Here is a 16,462-nt window from a genome sequence, read left to right on the forward strand (position 1 = left end):
GGTTTCATAAGAAACCTTCAGACCTCGGTGTCTCCCTGTTCCCGTCTTCTCAAATTAGTGGCCCGTATCCTACAGATGAAGGCTCCATTTAGCTTTGATATCTCTTGGAAGGTTAAAAAGTAGGATAGGTCTTTTGGCTGAAAAAAGTAAACTGAGCAGTCTACGGGAAGATACAGAAAACGAGTTTTTCTGTGGCAGAAGAGAATGAATGAATTGTCTGGGTGAGAATTGTGGGAGGGTGGACAAGGGAGGGCAGAAGCGGGGATGGGGTGGTAGAATTGTGCCGGACAGCTTGTGCCCTCGTCCTTGAGAGGAAAGGATGCCCCCACTCATGTACAGCCACCTTGCTGTGCTTTCCCTCCTTCCATTTGCCTTGCAAGAGGAAGAAGATGGCAATATGGAGGTGGGGTAACCATCTGTTCTTGAGGACGGGAACCAGACTTTAACTCCCCACTCGGGCTGAGCTGCATTCACCTGGCATCGGAATCAGGCACTAAGTGTATGACACCAGAGAATGCATTACATCAGGAAAGTGAGGTTCATTTTGTAAGAAAACCTAAGGCATTGTGCGAGCGACTTTGGTGGTGTTTTTTCTTGTTGGAGATGAAAGGTAGCACACAAAGAAACGGAGTCCTACTGCTCTGAGGTTTGTTATTCAGAGTGAGACAGTTGGATGTTCTGCAAGCAGATCCCAGACCTGAAAAGAAGGCAGGAATAGCAAAGGATCTTTTTTTTTTCCCTCAGAACATTGGTCTGTTCAAGGAGAAGGCAATCCTTTGGATACATGAGAAGGAGCTTGTGAATCATTGTAAAAGGCCAAGGTTTGTGAAAACAGCGGGTGAAGAAGACAGCTGGAAGTCTGTTCAGAGCTTGGGCCAGCATGAGGAAGGGAGTTGCTGAGCAGTGGGACAGAGAGCAAGGGGGTAGTCTGACTAAGGGGACAAAGGCTTATCTAAAGCAGTGTTTCAAACGTTTCTGGATTTTACAACACAGTACAAAATGGTTTTTTTGCACTGCAACCCAGGACATAAGTAAGTGTAGGTGCATCTGAAACCAGTTTCATGAAACAATATGCACCCTTACTATATAGCATTCTGTTTTCTGTTTCTGTTTCTTTGCTTTCTGTTCCTGTTCAGTATTCTGAAAAATCCTCACTTGTTAGCAGACCAGAGTCTACTGTTTGGAAATCATTTGCCTAATGAGTAGATAAATAGGTTGCATTCAGGTTGGAGATGCTGGAGGGGAACACAATTGATTGGGAAATTGGGACCTCTGTTGCTGGGGACAGGAGGTGGTGTGAGGACTCATCTGGTGTCACATGGGTGCAGGACTCACACTGGCGTAGGCAGCTGGATGGACAAGTGCAAAGGGGAAACTCCCTGCTGATTCTGTCTACTTCAAAGCAAAATAGTTGGTTTTGAGGAAAAAGGAAGCATGGAAGGAGTAAACTTGGGATTTGAAAACAGTGTCTTTAGAGCAGATTTCTCTCCGTAGGTGAAGAGGATAAGTGGATCCAGAACAGACTGGCTGGTGGGTTTAGGCCATGTCCACTTTCATCAGCTGGATAGGGAACAGAAGGGCTCACAGTGCAGTGTGTGCGTTCATAATTCCTCTTAGAGCTTTGAGAAGTTCTTAACAGAAGCGGGCGGGATGTGTTATTGCTGATGAAGCTCATTAGGAAATTAGCTGCTTACAGAGGATTGGAATGTATTCTCCTTACCTTGTGTGAAAGGGTTAGCTTATCAAAGCTTCCTTAGATGCCTGTTTCACCATCGAACTGGAATCCTTATTTATGGTCTTCAAAAGCTTCTTGGGGAGCTAGGTGAGGCAGAAGCCAGCATCCACCATCCTTGAGGAAATGTCCAGTAACCATAGCCTGGAGTTAATCGAGGGAAAAGTTTATCTGCATGCTTTTGGTTGCCTTGTCACTGGCCCTGTGACCAGTGAGTGAGCACAGCAAAGCGTGGAGGGCAGTGTGCACAAGTGTCACAGTTCACTGGGGTTGCTTGTTTACTTGCTTGTGTTTATCATCCACATTCTGTTTAGTTGGATCCTCTCTTTGACCCATCCTTGCTTTGATTTTCTTACCTTAGGTGATACGTTTTCATTGCTTCTCGTTCCTTCTCCTTGGCTGTCCTGTGTATATCTTGAACTTTCCCTGATGTTATCTCTGAGCTCTGGACTTATGGTATCCACCTGACTGTTCCTGTAGAGTCCAGTGTTGGGATCCTGGCCCATGCTGCACCGGTATCTGCCCGATCCTGCCGGGGCCACCTAGGAAGTAACCATTCATTGATGAGTTTATACATTGGTTTTGATTTGATTTTTACACTTTGGGGACACGGAGAATCTGTCCTGGTTAAGTTAATTTAATTAGTTTTCTCCAGATTGGCTTTAAAAAACCTTCCAAAAGTACATTTGAAGGCATAGAAAACTTCTCCCTATTTGGTGTGTATTTATTGAGTGGAATGGGGGAAGGAGGAATTTTCATTTGGTGAAAAATTTAGAACAACTAAACCCTCCCCCTTTACAAAGTTCTAACATTTTAGGGACATGATCACCAAACTAGTCTTGCTCAGTTAACATGTTTTGCTCTAACACATGTAAAAAAACATTGAGATGATTAAGAATTTAAGTGCTTTATAATATACTGTATGCTATTTTAAGGACTTAAAAAGACTGCAGCTGTGTTCTAATTGAGAAAGATCCTTTGCCTTTCCATATTTTAGTAACCTGTGTGTATGTCACTAAACAGATCAATTTCTTCCCTGCTTTGTGGAGGAATCCATGGCAGGATAAAGGCTCTAAGGGAGGGAGGCTGAGTTGTCCATAGGGAAGGCCTAGCCACAGAGCAAAGACTGCTTGTTTGGAGGATCCCAGCATAGTATTTCCCAACTAAACCCTTGAGACGTTGAACATTTTGAGGATTCCAGAATGCTTTACAACCTGAAGTCACTGCATGTTGTCATCAGTGTTTTTTATTTCTTAATTACAAAAGTGAAACTTTCTTGTTATAAATAACATAAAGAAAAACCATGAAAATAACCAATACTCAAGAAGATGACCATTTACTTCTTTCCCTTTCTCCAGCTCCCATTTTCCCTGATCTCACTCCCACATACAGCCAGTTAGTCCTTCTTCTTTACAGATGTCAAAAAAGCCAGTTAGCTATTTACGAAAAATGTATTATTTCACTTCCTGCTCTTTTTTTTCTCCTCCACCCATAGCATGTGATGGGTGAATGCCCTTTGGTATCGTCTCATTTAGTTAAATGTCTGTTTAGCCTGTGATAGTGTGGCTGCACCAGCATATTTTATCATTCCCCTATCAGTGACCCTGAGAGCTGCTTCTGATGTTGTGGGAAACACCCTTGTACATGCCTCCTTTGACACATTCCTGTTTGGAGGATAAAAGATGAAATCTTTAGTAGACTTTAAAGTACACTTTAGTACTGCACTTCAGTAGTATTTTAAAATTCAGTTAACAGAGTGCTGTCAAAATTTACTTATTCTACCATTTAATTCCCTAAATATCCATTCAGCAGTGAAATGATAGCACTGGACACTCTAAGGATTTCCTAGCAGGGCAGTGCACAGCCTTTGCTGACCAGGGCTCATCATCTGGTGTAGGGGAACTAAGCATACACATTGCTGATAGTATCTTTAGTTTTACTTATACCTACCTAATTCCGAAAGTGTTTTGGGATGGCTTACAAAGATGCACGCAATAGGACAAGATACGGTGACTTTAGGATGAGAAAGAAATATAAGCCAAAGGAAAATAAGAGGGAGTTATGAGTGAAATTGGTTAGTGTACTTTGAAGTTCTGGCTATAAGTATTCTAGCAGCCTATAAGTATTCTTCTATAAGAGAAGAAGCAAGCAGTCCACAAAGAGCTTCAAAGTGTCCCAAAGAGAAACCAGATTGGAGAAATCCATCTGTTCCTGGTTCTAGGAGGTGAGAGAAATTTCCCCTTTGGATTTTCAGCCAGAAAACACTGCATCTGCAATGGCCAGCATTCTCAACAATATCCCCAGTGTTGTACGGCAAAACCTAGCCACCTTGACTTATGCTGCTGTTTCATACCACGTTCCTCCGTGCTAGTCAGGGGTCTCATGTCTTGGCAAGTCCTCAATGAAAGGTCATTATGGTGAGGGGGAAGTCCAAGGGTGCTATAAGAGGACAGATGAAAACAGCAATCTGGTATTGTTCTTAGACCATTTTTTTTTCTATAGTACTGAATGTATCATTTGAGTAGAATTTCTGTGAGTAGAACCCACTTGCCCAGGATTTCTAGGCTTCCAACTTACAAAGCAAGAAGGGAGGATGTTTATTTATTTATTTTTTAAAGACTTTATTTAAATTCCCGTTGCCATACAGCATGTCCTGTTAGTGTCAAGTATACAGTGTAGTGATTCAACACTTCCATATGGCCCCTGGCACTTGTCAGGACAGGTGCACTCCTCAATTCCCCCATCACCTGTTTCACCCATCCTCTCAGCCACCACCAGTGTATCAGAACTATAACAGTGGATGAAATCTTTTCCTCTTAACAACACACATGCACAAGTCTGTCGTTGGGCCGTATAGGAAGGATGGCACATGTTCACATTGATGAGCTCCATGAGTGAGAGAGGCTCTGAGCCACCATTCCAAGAAATCTTGAGCACTTCTCTGAGCTCTTCAATATTTCCGGGTTGTCCCATAGGAGAGTGTCAGCAGGACTCCGAGATCTACAGGTTGGGGTGGCGTGACCTTATTTAGTGAAGCTGGGGAAGTTCAAGTGTCATGAACCACCTAGGTCTGTGTTTCCATGGCCACATTCATTCAAGTCTTACCTCAGAGCATTGACCCAGAACAGTTCTTTATTACCAAGTCTATGGGTCAAGCTGAGGTACTTTTACAGAACCTCTCCTGAATTTAAACTTCAGGTTTATAGTAAATGTTAACCTTGAGGTCACCCGAAGCTTCGTGTGATTGTTTTGAGCAGCACCTCCTAGCCTGAGACATGGTTCAGGGAAATGTGTCACCGTGTTCAGATTTTTTGGCTGCCTGACAAGTGTCAAACAGATATATCATCATGCTGATAAATATGTTTATTGGTAAACAGTGCAGCTGACAAAGGCAATCTTATGGGAAGATATTGAGAAGAGAAACCACTCTCCGTGTACCTTGATAGGGTTTTAAGTGACCCTTAGGGAACAGAATGAAAGGTCACCTAGAGAATTTAGAAACACCTTGACTTTTTCTCATTGAAGCCACCATATCTCCCAGCTGTATAGGAGGTATAAACAAGCTGTAGGGCCCCTAGGCCATAGGTTAAAAGGAGGGGGAAATGATCACATTGCTCTGGATACCCAATATCCTATCCTGCTGTGACTTGATACCATTTGAGAGATGGGTGTAACATTTTTTGGTTAGGGAAGGGTGATAACCAGTCCAATCCTTTATTGAGTGGTGTTTTGATGTAATCGTGAATAACCACCCCCAAACCTAAGGGCTCAAAACAATGATTTATTATTTCTCATGATTCTGTGGTTGGCTGGGCAATTACCCTGCTGGTTATAGGCTCATTCATATGGCTGCATTCAGCTGGAGGGTGCACTGGGCTGGAAAATGGGGGTGGGCTTGCCAGCATGGCTGGTGGCTTGTACTGAGTGCTGGCTGTCAGCTGGCTGTCTCAGTTCTCCAGGTGATCGCTCATGCTCCAGTATTCTAGACTGGTTTCTTTACCCGGCAGGTTTAGAGCAACACTCAAGAGAGCAAAAGGCCGATGCTACTAGGTCTTCTGAGGCCTACTGAGGCCCCAGGACTCTCACAGCCTCTTTTCTACCCATTGTTTCTCAGCAGGTGCAAGGCCAGCCCAGATTCCTGGGGTCAGATGCATAGACTCCACCCCTGGAGTGGCAGTGTCACACTGACAAGGAGTTATCGCAAGTGGCTGCATGTGCCAAGCCTTGTGTTGGGTACATTTAGTTCATCTCGCTTGAGCCAGACAACTGTCTTGCAACATAGGCATTCTTGTCCCCTTTCATAGGACTTGCAAGTCAGAAAGGTCATATTCTTTTGCCCATGGCCACTTGATAAATCCCCTTTCATAGGACTTGCAAGACAGAAAGGTCATATTCTTCTTGCCCATGGCCACTTGATAAATTCTGGGAGGAGGATTTGATTCTAGGTTTCTCCTAGATGAATGGAATGCATTTTAAGACTCAACAGGTGAGAGAAATTTGCGAAATTCTTCTTCAGCTCCTTTAACCCATTCAGTGCTGTTTCTGGTTCCTGTGGGGAGCAGGCAAAAAGAGATGGTCTGCATCCCAAGGATTCTCTCAGGGGTAATTGGATGGACAGTTGAAAGATAAGAAGGACCTTCCTGTCTTCTTAGGTTCTGATTTCCCAGCTTGCGTGGCAGTTATTCCTTTAGCAAAAGAACAAATCACATTTGGAAAAATCTTGCTCTGTCCAGCTTTTCCTTGACTTCACAGTGTTGGGAGAAAGCCAAGAGATGTCCCAAGCCAAGAGGCTCCCTTCCAGGAAGGGAGTTGCAAGGAAGTAAGGACATCAGAGGTTGGGTAGAGGTTGGCTGCAGGAATGCGTTCCTCTTCCCGAGTCCCGCAGGTGACATGGTGCCATCTGGTCTCTGCTTCTGCTGTAGGGCTCCTCAGTAACCTCTTCTAAGGTTTGGGGAGTGTGTTGTATTTGAAATGTTGACTTCCTTAAAGATGGGCCCTCAAATTGTACACCCTTCCAACCTCTTATTATATGTGTCAAGTACTGTATATGTCTGATTTTCTAGTTACTATTGTCTCCTGGCTTAAGGCATTCTGATTTATCCGAAATCCAGTGGCTGTCATTGGAGCTCTTAGGTTTGCAAAACAAAAACTTCTTTTTTTTTTTAAAGATTTTATTTATTTATTTGAAATAGAGAGAGATCACAAGTAGGCAGAGAGGCAGGCAGAGAGAGGGAGAAGCAGACTCCCTTCTGAGCAGAGAGCCCAATGCGGGCCTCGATCCCAGGACCCTGAGATCATGACCTGAGCTGAAGGCAGAGGCTTAACCCACTGAGCCACCCAGGCGCCAAAACAAAAACTTCTTTATAAAAGCTTTAAGTAGGATGAGATGCTAGGAAACGTTTACCAAGTAAATAAAATGTGCTATCTGTACTCTGAGCCTTAAGATTGTAGAAAACGGACTGAATTTCTAAGGGGAGAATTCTCAATGCATTGGGGGTCTGGAATCAACAGAGCAGTGGGGAGAGCTGGGGAAGGTGGCCTTTGCCCACTGTCATTCCCTTGCAGCCCCACTTCTTGTTAGGCTTTGTAAAAACAAATCCCGCATCAGAGAGTCAGTGTAAAATGAAATAAAAAAATAAGACAAAAAACTTAAAAAGTTGACACAACGTAGATTAACTGTATTAGATTTCATTTTATTTATTTTGAAGTTAGTAGCCAGAACATGTAAAAAGTTTAAGTAAACATAAGCTAGGAAGATAAGAATAAACGTTTTATTAAAATCCTAATTAAAAATACCTGTAATAGAAGGGAAACCTGATCAAGTGCTCTGGGAAACCAGGAGAGAAATTATTTCTTGAAAGAGCAAGACTTCCCAGGGAGAGCCTAAGAAGCTGGGATAACCCTCCCTCCTCTCCCCCACCCTCCTCTCCCCCACTTGCTGTGCCAGAATATCTTGGTGGGGATTCTGAGCTGTGTGGAAAAAATATCAGTCCCTACCACACCGCCCCCCCCCCCAAACTGTAGAAGGGAAGACTACAGAATCTTCTTGGCTGGTTGGAATAAGAATATATACAGAGAAAGTATTATGTACATGTGAGGGGGCAGGGAGAATCTCTGGGATATGAAAATTAAAAAAACACTGGATGAGAGGGACCAGAGAAAGATCTAGAAGACATTTAGCATAGGATGTAAGGAGACAGATAAAAGGAAAATCTTGTCCTAAAGAGATCCTGTAGCAATATGAATAGCTGTTACAACAGTTCTCTGAGCTGTAGCAAGATGGGGCCAACCCACGGTTGCTTGAATGGGTTCCCCAAACAGCACCAGCTGGGGAACAGAATTTCAGCCTCCCTCCTTTTCATACATGCCGTGATTGTAATTATTACATAGGATGGTGGGGAAAATAAAGGCCGGTTAGAAATGGGTGAATATATAACCTTAAATATTTTATTTTTTGCTATCATTAAAATGATTTATAATTCAAAAAATTATTTCAAAGAGGTGTCCTTGCATTGCCAGCGTGTGTAACAGAATCAAAGAGTGTCTCTGAAATTTGAATTCTGTTATATGCTCTTGAAAAAAAAAGGATTGAAGGAATGGGAAAAATATAAAGGATACCCTTATTCAAAGTTTAGTATCTTAAGTGACAGGGAGGAACCATAGAGAAATCTTCGCTATCACCATGAGCAGTTCCTTATTAGACCTTAAGTGGCATCATATCTGTGAGAAAGGGAGTATGATTTAATCATACGAATGTAGGGTTCCTTAGCCTCTTCTGGTTTAGTGTCCATTTTCTTCCCATTGCGTCTGTTTAAAAAGCAGTACCATGAATATTGGAGGATTTATGGAAGTTAGGTTAACTTTTATGCAACTGGCTTCCCGTAGACTTTTACACTAGTGCTAATGGTTCTTGAACATGATGCTCAGAAAAGGAAGAGAGGTGGAATGTTTTTTGCGCATAATTTTCCTAACTTTTTTCATATAGATCTCAATATAGAATTGAAATAATAGTAATGACAATAAAACCCCAAAACTGTAACTGTAGTTAGTTGAGAGCTTTATAGGTATTTGATTAGATGGTTAATGGTTTTTACATGAATAAAAGAAAAGAGTGGGTAGTGCAATAGTTATTCTTTACTGGGGGGGATGGTTTATTGTCTCTGGTTAATTGTGTTTTATGAGCATTTGGACAGATAATTGAAGTGTACCACCCATATGAAAATGCAAACAAAACCCAGAATGAGGGCACCTGGGTGGCTTAGTTGGTTAAGCGTCTGCCTTCAGCTCAGGTCATGATCCCAGAGTCCTGGGATTGAGGCCCACATTGGGTTCCCGGCTCACGGGGGAGCCTGCTTCTTCCTCTCCCTCTGATCCTGCCCGTGCGTGTGCGTGCACACACACACACACACACACACACACACACTGCCCCCTTTCTCCTCTCTCTCTTTCTGGCTCTCTCTCAAATAAATACCTAAAATCTTAAAAAAACAAAAACAAAAAACCTCAGAACCTAGAATGATTGGGTAAGGTGTAGGTATGACTTTTTTGGATAGGGTTTTGGTTTGTTCAGTTTGGTAAATGCCTTCTGCTGTCATGTGTTCATTTATAAATAGCTCTCAGTTTGCAAATAGAGACTTCTAAAGTACTTTAACATGTTAGGCCTACTGATGTAGCTAAATCAATAAATAAGTACTTACGTATTTGATAAGAGTGAAAATACAGTGCAGATTGTAATTATTATGAAACTTTTGAACACCTACCATTTATTATAAGGCGTTCGGGATGGAGAAGCCATATATGCTACTGCTAAGGTCTAAATGTTTATGTGTCCCCCCACCGCCCCTGCCAGCAAATTCTTACGTTGAAATCCTTACCTCCAGAGGTGGTGGTAGCAACAAGTGGGGCCTTTGGGAAGTGAGGAGGTCTTGAGGTTGGAGCCCTCATGAATGGGGTTAGTGCTCTTATAAGAGACCCCACTGAGCTGTCTTGCCCCTTCTGCCATGTGAAATCTATGACGTGGAAGCAGGTCCTCACCAAATCATGCTGGTGCCCTGATCTCAGACTTCAGAACCATGGGCAACAATAAGTTTCTGATGTTTATAAACCATCCAGTCTGTGGTACTTTGTTAGAGCAATACAAATGGACTAAAACACATATTCAGTGTTAGTTCATCAGGACTCTTTGGTCTGGCCATTGAGGTGAGGATCCTTCAGAAGTAAATATGTTTTCATGCTGTAATACAAGAGTTGTCGATTTAGAATATTCTTTTTCCAATATTCTGACCATACTGCAAAATGAAAGACCTGCTGCTGATGAGATACCAGCAGAATGGAAAGCCCATGTAAGGATATGAATGCCTGTTTTTATCATTTTATTTAATAGACATGTACTGAGCACATGCTATGTAGCAGGCCTGTGTTAGGTATGGGTATGGAGGGGGAAAATGTCCATGTTTCCCACCTTTACAAGGCTCACATTTCACTGGGGGAAGGAGACATTCATTTAAATTGCAGCTTTAACTGACAAAGACAAATACCATATGATCTCACTCATGTGGAGTCTAAAGAAACCAGATTAATAAAAAAGCAAACAAAAAGCCAAATCAGACTTATAAATACAGAGAACAAACTGAGGGTTGCCAGAAGAGTGGGGGTGGGGGTGGGCAAAATGGGTGAGCGGGAGTGGGAGACACAGGCTTCCAGTTCAAAATGAGTAAGTCACAGAGATGAAGAGCACAGCGTAGGGAATACAGTCAGTGGACTGTAATAGTGTTGTCTGGTGACAGATGGGAGCTCTGTTGGTAGTGGGCATAGCATAACATACAGACCTGTTGGATTACTGTGTTCTGCCCCTAAAACTAATACAACGTTGCATGTCAGTATACTTAAAAAATTTTTAAAAATAAATTGCAGCTATAAAGGGGAGGGACTTGGCACTCTGAGAGCAGATAAGGGCATACCTTATCTGGTGCCCAAGCCTGGAGAAGGCCTCTCTGAGGAAGTGAGGGTTGATTGAGAGCTGAATAAGTATGAGAGTTAACCTGGGAGTGGGAGTCAGGGTGGGAGGTGAGGGATAGGTTCTCCAAAGGCCTTGTGAAGGCCTGGAACATGGCACCTGTAAGGAACAGAAAGGTTACATAAGCTGGAGTTTAGCAAGTGAGGGCAAGTGCCAATTGAGGCTGGAGAAAGTAGGATCCTCATAAGAACTCTTGGAAACCATTGAAGGTTTTAAGTTGTGGGTAAGTGAGGAGGTGACATAATCAGAAGCAGCTTTTCGTGAAGATTCCCATGGAGTCCTCCAGTCTGTTTACAGATAGCCTTCTGGTTTGCTGACAGTCCAGAAAAGTGATGGTCATAAGCTAGAGAAAAATGGATGCTTTTAAAAGTAGGATTTCCACCATAGGACTCAGTGGATTGGATTATGGCACATAGTAGGAATGTACAGAAAACAAGTTATTAAAGGATGGCTTCTAGGTTCTGGCTGTGAAATGTGGATGTACAATGCTATCATTCAGTGAGATGAAGAACCTAGAAGTTTTGGGGTCAAGTCATGAGCTTGGTTTGAGATGCCTTTGAAATTGTCGTACTGACAAGTAGGCAGTTGTCTGTGTACATCAGGAGCTTAGAGGAGAGATCTGGGATGGACAGTTAAACGTGGTATTTTTCTGCATGTAAGTGGTTACTGATGTCACAGGTATAGGTGAAATCACATAGGAAACAAGTAGAGAGCAGAGGGTCTGGTATTGAGCCTTAGGGAATTCTGTTACTTTGTGGCTGGAGAGAGGATGAAGCAAGGTGTTAGGGAAGCACAGGAAAGGAAGTATTACAGGGAGAAAGTGGTCAGTAATGTGAGTTCAGGTAACATGAAGGCCACATGTAGGCGTCCTTGTTGACCTTAGTAATAGCTATTTCAGGGGGCTATTGAAGGTAGGGACAAGAACGGAGTGGGCTAAAGATCAAGAGAGATGAGAAATGATGATCATATGGATACACCTTTCTAGAACTTTGTCCTTTAAGGGAATGGGGGAAAGGGGAGAGAGGGCAAGAGTGAAAACTGTTGGATTAAAGAAGAGCTGGTGGATTTGTTGATTTTTGTTTCTACTGAAAACCTGAGCCTGTTTAAAAGCCAATAGAAAGATCTAGTTGCAGAGAATAAAGGATCTTGGGGAGCAGAAGATTCCCAAGGCAGCCAGAAAGGTTGGATCCCAAGTGCACTTGTTGGAGAGGTTGGCCTGAGGTGGAAGGACAGATGGGTGAAGATGCAGGTCATTTGTGTGGTCGATAGTGTGATCGCATTTTCACATGTTGGCTTCTGTACTTTTGTGAGGTCGGATGAGGGGTTATCTGTTGAGAATGGGGGTGATGGTTAGAGGTTTGAAACCTGGGGATGACTTGGAAAATGAGTGGTGGTGTGTGAGAGGAGCAGCTGGGGCAGTGAGATGGGAGTGCCATGCAGTGTTGAGGGCCCTCTGATCCCTCTGCCCTTTCTCACTCACCAGCCCCAATCCCTTCCGGTGTGTGGCACTTCCCAACAGTGCTCTGATTGTTTAGGGCTCATTGCTGAGTAAATAGTTGAGCAGTTCTGGGGTTGGAGTTTTGCCAGCTCTTGGCAGTGGAAAGGGAATGTAGGGTGTTAGTAAGAGTATTACTGAAATGATGGGCTCAAGGAATTAAGCTGATTAAAGAGGGAAGTAAAACACAGGAAAGGGCTAGCAGGTTGGGACCGAGCCAAGAAGTCAGTGGACTCGAAAATACTGTAATACTGAGCACACTTGAAGGGAAGGTCAGCAGGGGACTACTTGGGATGTTACTGTCAAGGCAGAAAATGGTGAGTATGGGACAGTAAAGGCCCATGAGTGGTTGAGGTGGCATGGAAGAGGTGCTATTTCCCATGAAGGAAAGAAGGACTGGGTTGTTAAGGAAACCTGTACCTTCAGCAGAGTCATTCAGCAGAAGTCATTCAGGATGGTATCAGGGCTTGAAGATACTAGTGAACGGAGACCAAAGTCTCTGGCTGGGAGGAAACATCCAGGAGGTTGGAACACAATACCAGTGAGGAGAGGGAGAGGCGGTATAACTAAGTAGCAGGACCAAAGTTTGCTGGATGTTTACTGGGGGGCAGGGGACTGGAGGAGCAGGGCCTGAAGGAGACTGTGAGGAACCAAGAGGACATAGGGCCACCTCCTGACTCCAAAGTGTGGGAGACCGGGCAGCCACGACCTGAGATGGCTGCAGGGAAGGGAGGTGGTCCTCAGAGCATACAGGAGAGGCAAAGGATAGAGATCTGTTTCCTGGGCATGGAGCAGCAGCCCCTGGGGGACTACTAGAAAGGATTTGGGAGGTGCACAGAATAAAGGGCTGGGTCAGGTGGCTGCTGGGAAAGAACTTAAGAGCGTGACAGAGATAGTCATGTGGTAGAGGATGGATTTCTGCAGTGGGGTCCACTTGCATGTGTGTGTTGACTAATGTAAACAGGGATGAGTTAGGGTCCTTAGTGGCTAGATAGTGGTCTTACTGCCCTTGGCTGGAGTGGTGACAGACCCAGCAATTGCATGCCTTCTTGCCGCTGGGAACAGATGATGGTGGAAGCAGAAACTTAATGTGCACCACATGCCAAGTACTATTCTAAGTGTCCAACAAACATGTGGTTTATGCCCCATGCCAAGTTACTACTGTTACCTCCATTTTTCAGGGAACTGAGGTTCAGGTACGGCTCATTTAGTAATCCGTCCCAGGTCACACAGCAAGCGTGGGAGGAGCTTTAGTGTCAAGCCTGTAACCAAGTCTATGTACACTCCACCGAGTTAACATGTACTTATTATTTTCCTACATATGTAATTTTCATTTTTTAAAACCCTGAATGATAGACTGTTGAGAAGCTTATGTAGTGTTGAATGCAAAATTGGCTTTTTAGATACCAAAGATCAGTTCAATCCTAGAATCCCAGAATCTTTCTTTGAGAGTGCTCTCAGAGACCCGGGTCCACCCCATTGAGGTCCCTTTACCACTTCATGATGGATGCTTGGGCACTTCTAAATTATTAGAAGGTTCTTCCTTAAATTAAGCTGAACTCTTCCCTCCCTGTAATTTTTGCCCACTTGTGCCATTTTGAATAATGCAGAATAAGTTCCCTCTTTCACTTTTCCACACCACAGTGAAGATGTTTAAAGAATGCTCTTGAGTCCTTTCTAAGTAATCTTGTTCCCGATGGTATGTGATTAATTCAGAGTAAAGTAAGACTGATAAGTATCTTGATCCAAAGGCATGCTTTTATGCTGACTATAAATGAGCCTGAAGTTTTTTTTTTGTTATTCATATCTTCATTACTTTATTATCTCTCATTGGTTTGTGTAACTTAAAATGCTCAGGCTTCCCATGTGTGTGTGTGTGTTGGGGGGTGGTATATAGCTATTATATCAAATCCTGTACTTGGGTATTGCCTTTAAAACATTTATTCCTAGTATACTTTTTCTTTCTGATTGGGACTATTTCAGCTTATGAAGACATTTCTGAAACCTGATTCTGTTAACCCATTATATTAGTTATATTTCCTGGCTCTGCATTAGATGCAGATTGAGTACCATGTGAATATTTGTAAAAAATGTTGCTAATAACAGACCAAAAAGAGAGAATCTTATAGGATAGCAGGAGATATTTCTCAGGTCTGTTTCAGATCACTGATCTGCATGCTGCTTCTAGTTTTTCAGCTGGTTCCGGATTTACCTGATTTTGTTTTCCAGTCATGTTTGTTTATATTATTCATAAGGCTGTCATGAGGAACTTCCAGAACTTTACTGGAATTAAGTTATCCTCCATTTGCTAATCTTTAATCTGCCAGGATTTGGCAGTCAGTTAATTATGGGAATAAAGGATAGGAAGGGGACTAGAGTGACTGAACTCTTCTAGACTGGAAGATGGGGGAAGTGTGGTGGCTGATAGTATCGTTCTCCGAGATGCAGAACCCTGGCAGAAGGACTGGTCTGGGATTAAATTTGGCTCAGATCATATAGAGTCTATGGGGCCTCCAGGATGCCCATATGGAGCCATCCGGAGGAAAGGTGACCATCCAGGACTGGTATGCTGGGGGATGTTTGGTTGCACACAGCTGAAGCCATGTTGAAGGTGTGGGGCATACACCTAGGCAGAGTTTATAGTGTGCAAAGAAGAGGTTCTGTGTTGGGGCAGGGGAGGTAGTAGACATTGCAACACTGAGGGAGTTCATGCTCGACAGTCTCCATTTTTTGGTGAAATAATAAACTGTATCTTTTGTAAGAGAGAGAGAACTGGAGATTTGAGACCAGTGAGTGTGTGGAATTAGTGTGGGAAAGAGGAAAGGGAGCTCAAGAAAGATGGGAAGAGGAATCCTAAGCACGAAGAATTCTTTCCCCTTCCTTGCTGCCCTTAAGGACAACCCCAGAAGACCTTTCCCTCTTCATGTTAATGTTTTTACTGCTAACCACTATGCAGTGGTTCATGTTGTATCAGAATGGAAAAGAGTGAGGTTGTCTGTGTGTTTGGAGATGGCATTGGCAATTCTGACACACTCCCTGGGGAAGCCCTTGTATTACAAGGGAATAATGAACATGGGAAATGAGAGTTACCTTTGTTTTCCCAAGTCAGTAGTTCTAGACTCTGCTGGTGGAACGGAGTCTTACCCTTCAGCATTAAAGGGTTTGGGGATTTTAATAGAAGAGAAGATGCCTTGTTGGTTTATATTAAATACCCTTGATACCTCCTCACTGTCCATGGGTCCTCTCTGCAGGGTAGTCACTATGCTGAAAGCAGGGAATATCCCCTTAGCACCATGAGCTTGGCACTCTGTGTGGTGGTTATCGGTTTCTTTGCTTCCCCACTGGCCTATAAGCATGTTCCCCATTTAGTATTCTGAGTTCTGGCCCAGGGCTGGTGGACATGTGACAGATGTCGGATGAACTGTCAGCTGAAGTGAGGGCAGAGTCAGCCTGGCTACGCTGTTTCCTGTGGCCCTGCCTCTGAGAGTCCTGCTGGAGAAAGGCTGTTACAAGCTAATGGTGGAGAGGTGTACTTCAGACCTTTATATGTTTTTCTTCTAGGAAAACTGCTTGAATTAAAGTCTTTGGAAACTGTCTTGGGAGAAAACATTCAAGTATCATTTGTATTCAGGAGGCCTCTGGAAGAGTTTCTTGGGTGTGAATCAAGATGGGCTAATGACATTGTAAAGTTCATGTCTACATGTCCCTTGTAAATTGCCACAGAAATATTTCCCACTTTTGTTCTGGCTATTCCTTCCTAGGGTAGTATCCCAGCCACATGTAGAGGTACATGACCCAGGTCGAATACTTTCCTATTTTTACTATGTGTTCTTCTACTTAATAGTCACCTAACTCTCCAAGATTCTTAATCTATGTCAGGAATGAGAATTGTTTGATTTTATCCATTTTCTCTGCTTCTTGCCTGGTTCAGTGAATGAAGAGTGGCATTTGCTTTCTACCAGAAGCCTTGTTTTTTTTTTTTTTGGGGGGGGGTGAATATATAGAAAAAAAAAAAAAAATCTTTGGATTTGTCCTTGCTTTGGCATGACTGATGAAGCAAGCAGCTGCTTAATAAGAAGCAAAGCTGGGAGTAGAACAATTTAATTAGCTTCTGTCCGTTGAGCCTTTAATAGAAGCCACAACTCGACTATATGGAGCTCTTTAGTTTTAAATGAAACATTTTTTTTTTTTTAATTTTTTTTTTTTTTTTAAGATTTTA

General features: G+C 43.1%; 1 protein-coding gene across 5 annotated transcripts in view; it reads left to right on the forward strand.

The window, feature by feature from the left end:
• LOC122900220 (TLC domain-containing protein 4-like) overlaps positions 1 to 16,462 on the forward strand; it is a 92,327-nt gene that overhangs the window by 30,168 nt on the left and 45,697 nt on the right. The gene's annotated exons all lie outside the window — the stretch shown is intronic.

Source organism: Neovison vison, chromosome 2 (genome assembly GCF_020171115.1).
Source record: "Neovison vison isolate M4711 chromosome 2, ASM_NN_V1, whole genome shotgun sequence".
NCBI classification, from domain to species: Eukaryota; Metazoa; Chordata; class Mammalia; order Carnivora; family Mustelidae; genus Neogale; species Neogale vison.